The sequence below is a fragment of the Cucurbita maxima genome, unplaced genomic scaffold (genome assembly GCF_002738345.1).
Source record: "Cucurbita maxima cultivar Rimu unplaced genomic scaffold, Cmax_1.0 Cma_Scf00132, whole genome shotgun sequence".
NCBI classification, from domain to species: domain Eukaryota; kingdom Viridiplantae; phylum Streptophyta; class Magnoliopsida; order Cucurbitales; family Cucurbitaceae; genus Cucurbita; species Cucurbita maxima.
Window position 1 is genome coordinate 12,067 of NW_019272148.1, and position 10,524 is coordinate 22,590.

Genomic DNA, 10,524 nt, shown 5'->3' on the forward strand with positions numbered 1-10,524 from the left:
TTCAACAACCACCGAACTTCCTGGACAACGACAACCCTGACAAGGTATTGTGCCTGCACAAGGCACTCTATGGGCTTCGGCATGCACCACGAGCCTGAAACACGAAGCTCGACAGTACCCTATTATCGCTAAAGTTCAAGCGCTGTGCCTCTGAGCATGACATGTACACGCCCGGCCACGATGAGTAGCGACTAATCGTGAGAGTGTATGATATAAACCAAAAAACATCAATCATACAATATACTTCAATGAAGATGTGAAGAAAAGGTTGTCAAAATTATCAAAAGATGTTTTAATTCTTGCCACATTGAAGAAGAATGAAGTTTGATTGTTATAAATTTTGGGTGGGTTACAATTTAGAGTTATTGTATTTTAAGACATTTTATTTACTTTAGGTTACATTTACATAATGGCTAATTATGGCCATAAAGTATGAAGGTTACAACTCTTGGAGTGCCTTTAATAGTTTCATTTTTTAGGCTATATAAAGCCATGTATATTGTATTGGTAAGAGACTTGGAAAATATAGAAAAAGAAGCATTTGTCCTCTTCTTTAGCCAATGACTAAGTTTCTTTGCAATTCTATGTAGTTTAGGTTGCATGTAGAATCATTCAAGCTCGACATGATTAATCTTGCTTGTGGAGTGATTCGAATCTCAAGCAAGTGTTCTTGCCTTGAGATATTTGATCAACAAGAATCATTCAAGCTAGACATGATCGATTTTGCTTGTGGAGTGATTTGAATTTCAAACAATGTTCTTGCCTTGAGATATTCGATCAACAAGGTAATCCGAATCTTACTCCCCTTGTAGTGGTTCCTTATCTTATTAGTGTACGTCGATGACCTCATAATCACTGGAGGCGACATGGAAGTCCTCGGAAGATTCAAGAGGGAGATGTCAAAGAACTTCAAGATGAGCGATCTTGGCATGCTCAGCTACTACCTCGACATCGAAGTGCAACAGGGTACTACCGGCATCACCATCTGCTAAAGTGCATATGCGAAGAAGCTGTTGGACACAACTGGGCTTGTGGACAGTAACCCTATAAAGACTCCAATGGAGGGCCCGACTCCAACTAAGGAAGGCCGGCACTATGATGGCAATTAATGCCACCAATTACCGCAACATTGTCAAAAGCCTGCGCTATCTGATAAACACACGTCCTGACCTTGCTTACTTAGTTGGATACGTAAGTAGATTCATGGAAGAACCTAGGGAGGAGCCTCTTGTGGTTGTCAAGCGCATCCTGCACTATGTGGCTGGAACCAGAGGCTGGGGTGTGAGATACTGCACCAGGAGAGGAAAGGAGAAGCTTGAGCTTGTTGGCTACAACGATAGTGACATGACCGGTGACGTTGATGATCGTAAGAGCACCAGTGGGGTGATTTACTTCCTCTCAGGCAGTGCGATCTACTAGCAATCAACAAAACAAAAGGTAGTTGCTTTGTGATATGAACCAAGAGACATCAATCATACAATATGCTTCAATGAAGATTTGAAGAAAATATTGTTGAAATTATCAAAAGATATTTCAGTTCATGCCACATTGAAGAGAAATGAAGTTTCATGTTTTGAATTTTGGGTGGATTACAATTTAGAGTTATTGTATTTCATTAATGTATTTTAAGACTTTTAATTTACTTTAATTAAGGTCATTTAGTTCATGCCTAGAATTGATTAATTATTTATATATTTTTCAATCTTTCCATTTATTTGTTGATTGTCATTTCCACCCTCCTTGGCCTTTTGACTTTGTTCTCATTTTATTCCTAAAGATCATATTTAGATCTTAAAAAAAACAATATAGAATTTTACTTCTTAATATTGTGTTTATACATAGTTAGGGCATGTGCAATTCTACTAAAAAATATAATAGTCCCTTATTTGTTTGATTGTTTATTATTTTATTTTTATGTTATTTTACAATTAACTTGTCAGGATTGTCCATGCCCAATCCCAATGGACAACCCTTCGATCCGATCTGTCTGCCCTTATTGCACGGTTTAGAGAGCACTTGTGTATGTGATGTCAGCCCAGCCTCGAAAATCAAGCTTTGCCCTGCTTATTCACTCGGACAATGCTGCCCCGTAGCAATGCTCCCCCGTAGCGTAGCGATGAAGAAGATGATCATTTATTTAGTAGGTGAACAGTCGAAGAACCACTCTAACGAAGAATGGAGCTTCTTTGTTTTGAAACATATTCTTTTGCGCAACAAGCTGCTGGGTCAATATCCCTTGCTATTAAATCTGCTCCAGTTATCTCATCTATAGAAGAAGCTGGTATAGAATAGGTCGTCAGGGGTGGGGGCTTTACCGGGGGGACTAACTAGTAAAAGGCCAAGGAGTACTGTCCACTCCAGCCCAACCCCTCAGAATAGTCCCATTTTTCCTCCACGCAGATAAGGGGCTAGCTTGCTACTATAAGAATTGCTTTATCCATATATTAGCTTACCTTCCCAAGTGGCCACACGCTTAACCGCGAAATTCTGATGGGATCCGGTGCATTAGTGCTGGGATGATCGCACCCGACATGCCATGCGCACAAAATCAGATTTAACGCATGCGAGGCGGCATGATCGAAACGGGATGGGCGTGAGCGGGGGAGGTTCTCATTTGTAGAGAAAGGAAGAAAAGAACTCGGAGAAATTGAAAGGAAAAAAGGGGTGCAACACGAGGACTTCCCAAGTGGTCACCCAACTTAGTACTACTCTTGCCCAAGCACGCTTAACTACGGAGTTCTGATGGGATCCGGTGCATTAGTGCTGGTATGATCGCACCCGACATGCCATGCGCACAAAATCGGATTTAACGCATGCGGGGCGGCATGATCGAAACGCGATGGGCGTGAGCGGGGGAGGTTCTCATTTGTAGAGAAAGGAAGAAAAGAACTCAGAGAAATTGAAAGAAAAAAAGGGGTGCAACACGAGGACTTCCCAAGTGGTCACCCAACTTAGTACTACTCTCGCCCAAGCACGCTTAACTGCGGAGTTCTGATGGAATCCGGTGCATTAGTGCTAGTATGATCGCACCCGACATGTCATGCGCACCCGACATGTCATGCGCACAAAAATCAGATTTAACGCATTCGGGGCGGCATGATCGAAACGCGATGGGTGTGAGCGGGGGAGGTTCTCATTTGTAGAGAAAGGAAGAAAAGAACTCGGAGAAATTGAAAGAAAAAAAGGGGTGCAACACGAGGACTTCCCAAGTGATCACCCAACTTAGTACTACTCTCGCCCAATCACGCTTAACTGCGAAGTTCTGATGGGATCTGGTGCATTAGTGCTGGTATGATCACACCCGACATGCCATGTGCACAAAATCGGATTTAACGCATGCGGGGTGGCATGATCGAAACGAGATGGACATGAGCGGGGGAGGTTCTCATTTAAGTGGCCTTACTATCGGCTCGGTTGAAAGACTTGTCTTATGTATGACGACACGTGCCCAGTGGCCTTGCACGTATCATTTATGCTTTATGTTATATGATGATGTGATGACGTTATATGATGACGTGATGACGATGTATGATGATGTGTCGATGTTGTATGATGATGTGATGATGTAATATGATGACTTGATAATGTTAGATAGTGATGCGATGCTGTTATATGATGATGTGATGTTGTTATATGATGATGTGATGATGTCATGTGATGACGTGATGATGTTAGATGATGATGCGATGTTGTTATATGATGATGTGATGATGTTATTTGATGATGTGATAATGTTATGTGATGACGTGATGACGTTAGGTGATGATGTGATAATGTTATGTGATGGTGTTAGATGATGATGTGATGATGTTATATGATGATGTGATGATGTTATATGATGACTTGATAACGTTAGATAAGGATGTGATGATGTTTTCCATATTGAGCATGTTATATGATGATGAGTGCCATATCGCATCGTGTCCTTAGATCGACATAGGACACAACCCTAAGTGCATGAAAATGATATTAATATAAATATCCACGAGCATGTGTTACCTAGAGTAATAAAGAGATGAGACTAGAGGGTTGTGTCAGAAGAGACATTATGATGGGTTTAGAGGGACCTCATGTATATTGTATGTTCATAAGCATAGGGCTACTTCCCTTTCAGATGACGAGTGCAGACAAGCATAATATGATGATGAGTGCGAATGCGCACAAATGAGGGAGTTCATGAGGCACATGACACTATGGGGTTCCGCTTACCTTCGGACGTTACTACAGATTAGCTTGACTAGAGGGTCTAGGGGGTGTGCAAGCGCCCTAGGGACTCACACTCGCACGTGTGAGTTGTATTTAGGGAAGTACTACACATCCAATTTGTTCGAGACTGGAGGCCACCCCTATGATGTTAGAGATAGGTCCCTAAACCATGATTGCATGTGTTTGCATTTGCATGGCCCCCTATAGTGGGGCCACTTACTGAGTATTCTTTGAAATACTAAGACTGAGTGCCACATCATTTTTCAGGTAAAGGCAAGACGCACTTGTATGGAGGACGGCGACATCGCCAGCAAAGACTATGGCATGTGCACAGAGAAGATTCATATTTAAATTTCTAGTTTTAGGTTAGAATAGGTTGTTATGCATTTCATCGTTTTAAATTATTTTTTATTGCTTTTAAGTTCTCTAAATTTCAGTATTTCGTATTTAAATACGTAAGACCATGGTTGTGTTTTCCAGAGAAAAAGTTGTTTTAAGCGTTTTTGAAGTTTACGTTATAAATGATGTTCATGTAAGAGTTATATTTCTGCATTATAGATAAGCATGAGACGTTAGTAGTGACTATGAGTGTGTGTCATGTAAGAGTTATATTTCTGCATTATAGATAAGCATGAGACGTTAGTAGTGACTATGAGTGTGTGAAAATTTAGGGTCGTTACAGAAATGGTGGAAATATACGTTTCATCCTCTTCTTTTGTTTTTCGAAATTTGAACCTCCTTCCATGCTGGTTCTCATGAAAAAAATTTATGGTTCTAGAAACTAGACACAATAAGAGGAGTCTGTGGAAGAAAATTTGAAACAATTTGGATACTAGAAGCTCAAGAACGGAAGTTAGATCTTCATGGAATTATTAAAATGGTTTAGCTTTCAGTTAGAAACTCAATGTCAATCATTTATAGGAATGCTAGTAAATATATTAGATTAAATTTATATCCGTAGCCAAATTAATAGATTAAAAATAGAATGGTCAACAAAATTTGTGAACACTAAACACTAAGATAAGAAATGATTTGGAAACAAGATTTAGTAGAAATTTGGAATATATGAGAACAAAATTAAAATGCAACAGATAGGAAGAAAATAAGATTAAAGAATTAAAAACCACAAACTAAATATAGAGGGAAAAGAAAATACAAAGGACGTGTCATGTATATTGTATGTTCATAAGCATAGGGCTACTTCCCTTTGAGATGACGAGTGCAGACAAGCATAATATGATGATGAGTGCGAATGCGCACAGATGAGGGAGTTCATGAGGCACATGACACTATGGGGTTCCGCTTACCTTCGGACGTTACTACAGATTAGCTTGACTAGAGAGTCTAGGGGGTGTGCAAGCGCCCTAGGGACTCACACTCGCACGTGTGAGTTGTATTTAGGGAAGTACTACACATCCAATTTGTTCGAGACTGGAGGCCACCCCTATGATGTTAGAGATAGGTCCCTAAACCATGATTGCATGTGTTTGCATTTGCATGGCCCCCTATAGTGGGGCCACTTACTGAGTATTCTTTGAAATACTAAGACTGAGTGCCACATCATTTTTCAGGTAAAGGCAAGACGCACTTGTATGGAGGACGGCGACATCGCCAGCAAAGACTATGGCATGTGCACAGAGAAGATTCATATTTAAATTTCTAGTTTTAGGTTAGAATAGGTTGTTATGCATTTCATCGTTTTAAATTATTTTTTACTGCTTTTAAGTTCTCTAAATTTCAGTGTTTCGTATTTAAATACGTAAGACCATGGCTGTGTTTTCCAGAGAAAAAGTTGTTTTAAGCGTTTTTGAAGTTTACGTTATAAATGATGTTCATGTAAGAGTTATATTTCCGCATTATAGATAAGCATGAGACGTTAGTAGTGACTATGAGTGTGTGAAAATTTAGGGTCGTTACAGAAATGGTGGAAATATACGTTTCATCTTCTTCTTTTGTTTTTCTAAATCTGAACCTCCTTCCATGCTGGTTCTCATGAAAAAAATTTATGGTTCTAGAAACTAGACACAATAAGAGGAGTCTGTGGAATAAAATTTGAAACAATTTGGATACTAGAAGCTCAAGAACAGAAGTTAGATCTTCATGGAATTATTAAAATGGTTTAGCTTTCAGTTAGAAACTCAATGTCAATCATTTATAGGAATGCTAGTAAATATATTAGATTAAATTTATATCCGTAGCCAAATTAATAGATTAAAAATAGAATGGTCAACAAAATTTGTGAACATTAAGATAAGAAATGATTTAGAAACAAGATTTAGTAGAAATTTGGAATATATGAGAACAAAATTAAAATGCAACAGATAGGAAGAAAATAAGATCAAAGAATTAAAAACCACAAACTAAATATAGAGGGAAAAGAAAATACAAAGGACGTGTCATATAATTTACAATGACCAATGTAAATTAGAGAAATAAGTGTGTAGAGTTCAAACTTGAAACTGATGTCATGGGCTTATATAAGTTGACTCGGATTACGAAGGACGGAATCGAACTTTCGTTAAAGATATATTCGTGACAACGACTTAAGCTAGCCAGGTAAGTGACCTTATTCTCGATATGCTTCTTATATGTTATGTATATGTTATAATATTTGAACTGTATGATAATAATTATGGTACGATGTGTTTAATGATATGTTTGAGATAGGATACGAGAAGGATGCATAAAATGAAATGTAACAATAGGAGTAAAATACGTTCATGAAACGTTAAGGTTAGGTTACATACCAGAGTGATATGGATAAGAGAGATTGATGAAAGAATACGATTAGGTTACTGGTAGAAAGGGATAAGTTTGTGATAGATTTATAGAACAATAGCGTTAGGATACGTTCTTGTGATGATATGACTAAGGTATGTTCACATAACGGTATGACTATGATAGGTATAAGAACGGTAAGGCTATGATAAGTTAGAGAACATATGACTACGAAGTGTTTACGTTATGACTTGTATATGATATGATACATTGTGATCCAATATGTCATGGTATGATATGTATATGATGAAATGTTATGTTAAAAGCATAGAACGTTATGTTAGGTCTCTTAAATTGTGTGTATACAACATGATATGAATGACATGAAATCACGATAAATGACATGAAATATAACCCCGTTAGAATTATGTATGATTTGAGAACTGAAGAATGAGAAATGATATGATATGAATGATGAACGATATCTGAAACGATATGAAAAATGATATGATATGTACATAATGCTAGCGGGGTTGTATTAAATGATAATGAAAATGGAAAGATGTTGGGACCTCATGCATGATGTGTACTCATGAATTGGGGGATACCCCTATTCCATCACGAGGGTACGGACGCGTACATCCAATGGCAGGACAACGATCGTTATGTTTTTCATAGCGTTGTTGTGACGGTTACTAGTTCTAACCGGGTGTTCGGCCTAGGGAGCGTCCCAGTGTATGCTCGCCCGACAAGTAAGGTGGCTCAACGGTGTGCGAACTGACTGGTGAGCCCATACCCGATATGGGTTGTGTGTATAGTATATGGTACACGTCCAAAATTATCCGTTAGAACAGCACCATAGGAAGACAGATTGAAAGATAGATTTCATCATCTCATTCGCATGTGATTGTTGCATTTAACCTCAATAGTGGATGACATACTGAGTATTTCTTAAAATACTCAAGCCATGTGCTACTATATTTTTTTCAAGTTAAGGCAAGGCATTCCTGTACGACTGACGACGACATCGCAACTCGAGACCATAGTACATGCATAGGATAGTGATATTTATTTTCTTAGACTTAGGATAGAATAAGATGTTTTTAACTTAACCGCTTATTTATTTTATTTCAGGTCTTTTATTGTGTCGTTTTAAAGATATTTTCAAAACACGTAAGTTCATGGCTGTGTTTTAAGATAAATGATATGTTTTATGGAATTTAAATGAAGTCTTTCCCATCCAATGTTTAGGATATGTATACAATAGCGACCTTAAATTAAGTAGAAAATTTTGGGTCGTTACATGTTAAGTAGCCACCTTAAACTTTTCTTAAGAAATACTTGAAGGAATCACTTGGATTTTTATATGAACACTAAACCAAGTATGATTTAAGAATATATTAAAGAAAAACTCAAAGAACCGTTAGTTAAGACCCTGAACTGATCATATTACTCGAAATTTAAGTAACGTTAAAATAACCTATTAAAGAAACTTTGCTACCTATGAAATTTTAATGCTGGGAATATTATAGCATGTTGAGTTTATATATGAAATTTGGTGATCATTGGATAAGGATAAGTAGGTAAACCAAGAAATAGTGTAAAATGACCATAATGCCCCCTAAGGTAATTTACGTTTGATGATGTGGTGAAGTTTGAAAGCCATTGGAATTCGTTAAGTAGAAAATCCAAGAATTAGAGGTAAAATGACCAAAATTCTCCGAGGACTATTATGATAATTCAAGGTCATACGCCTTTCAAATAACTTGCTACTTTTTATAGGGACTATTCCTAAGGACAAGAAGCTATGTTCAAGAGTTGAAGTTGATTAGAGCACGCTTGGAACCTAAACCAAGATAAAACCTAAGAAACGCCTAAAGAAAACATCTCAAGATTCAAGACCCTTCTAGAACTCTCGATGAATTCATTATGAATGTATGATTTTCTAAAATAATTCAGGCTAGCTATTATAATGGGTTCATATAATTATGAATGGATGTTACAACTTATGCCTCAAGGAATTAAGAACCCTAGAAACTTACATGGTTAATAACCAAGAACAATATCACACAAGCTCTACAATTACAAAGTAAGAAGAATGCTAGGTACCAATCAAGAATAAGGGACCAAGGTCCTCAGACACAAAAACTCAAGAATGCTAGGTAATACTATAATCATGTCCAGAGTGACACATGAACTCTCACCACGCGGTGATTTCTGAGGCCCAAGTTTTCCTCTTCTAGGTGGGATGCCTTGCACCATGTTTCCTTGCAGGATATCATGTTTGGCCTCACGTTTCCCTCACCTAGATGAGATTTCTTGCACCATGTTATGGGTACCCAAAGATTTGTAGGATGCCATGTTCATATATGTACCGATCACGTGACCATTATGGTCTATCATGGGAAGTAGTCTAGAGCCACGATGGAATAAGAAGAGAGTAAGTTACCTTAGCCAAGAATCTAGAACCTCCTAAGACCTCCCATGGTACAACATGCTCATGACTTAGACTACGCTGCTTGGAACTCATGAAGCCTTAAGCGTAAGTTTTCAAACTATGCCGCTAGGAACACATGAAGCCTTGGGCATATGTTTTAAGACTATATCGAACGACAAGCCCTAAGATGCAGGTTCAGACTACGTCGCTTGGAACACATGAAGCATTGGACGTAGGTTAAGACAGTGTCACTCGGAAAGCATGAAGCCTTGGACACATGTTGTCAGGTACATGGCTAGTGCTGTAAATTCTAGGAGGAGTGCCTTGAAGAAAGAAACAATAATAGAACAAGAGCCTAGAAAGTACCAAGAACAAGACAAACATCAAGGACTGGAACATGAATCAAGATTCAAGTTCTAAGGATAAGAACCAAGAACTAAGAACCATAGTACTAAGGCCCTTATAGTTGCACAATCGTTGGCCCCGAAGGAGGATGAATTATGAGATCCCACATATATTGGAGAGAGGAGAGAGTGCTATCGAGGATGCTGAACACTGAAGAAGGGTGGATTGTTAGATCCCACACTCATTGGAGAGGGTAACGAAACATTCTTTATAAGGTTGTGAAAACTTCTCCCTAGAAGACACGTTTTAAAAACTTGAGGGGTCCCAAATGGGAAAGCCCAAAGANGAGTGGATTGTTAGATCCCACACTCATTGGAGAGGGTAACGAAACATTCTTTATAAGGTTGTGAAAACTTCTCCCTAGAAGGCACGTTTTAAAAACTTGAGGGGTCCCAAATGGGAAAGCCCAAAGAAAATTAGACTGTTACAAATGGTATCAGAGCAAGACATCGGGCAGTATGCCAGTGAAAATGTTGAGCCCCAAAGATGGGTGGATTGTGAGATCTCACATCGATTGGAGAGAGGAACGAGTGTTAGCGAGGATGTTGGGCTCCGAAGGGGATGAATTGTGAGATCCCATTTCGATTAGAGAGAGGAACAAGTGTCAGCGAGGATGGTAGATTCTGAAAGAGGATAAATTATGAGATCCCACTTTGATTAGAGAGAGAAACGAGTGCCAGCCAGAACGTGGGGCCCTGAAGGGGGTTGATTGTGAGATCCTACATCGATTGAAGAGAGGAACGAGTGCTAGTGAGGAT

General features: G+C 38.6%; 3 non-coding genes across 3 annotated transcripts; all 3 read right to left on the reverse strand.

Moving 5' to 3' along the window:
* Positions 1-2,661: 2,661 nt before the first annotated feature.
* Positions 2,662-2,780, reverse strand: LOC111473564. The gene has a single exon (XR_002715726.1). It is a non-coding gene; the product is annotated as a 5S ribosomal RNA (ribosomal RNA).
* Positions 2,781-2,913: 133 nt separating this feature from the next.
* LOC111473566 lies at positions 2,914-3,032 on the reverse strand. Its single transcript, XR_002715727.1, has one exon. It is a non-coding gene; the product is annotated as a 5S ribosomal RNA (ribosomal RNA).
* A 152-nt stretch (positions 3,033-3,184) lies between these two features.
* On the reverse strand, positions 3,185-3,303 carry LOC111473567. Its single transcript, XR_002715728.1, has one exon. It is a non-coding gene; the product is annotated as a 5S ribosomal RNA (ribosomal RNA).
* Positions 3,304-10,524: the final 7,221 nt, after the last annotated feature.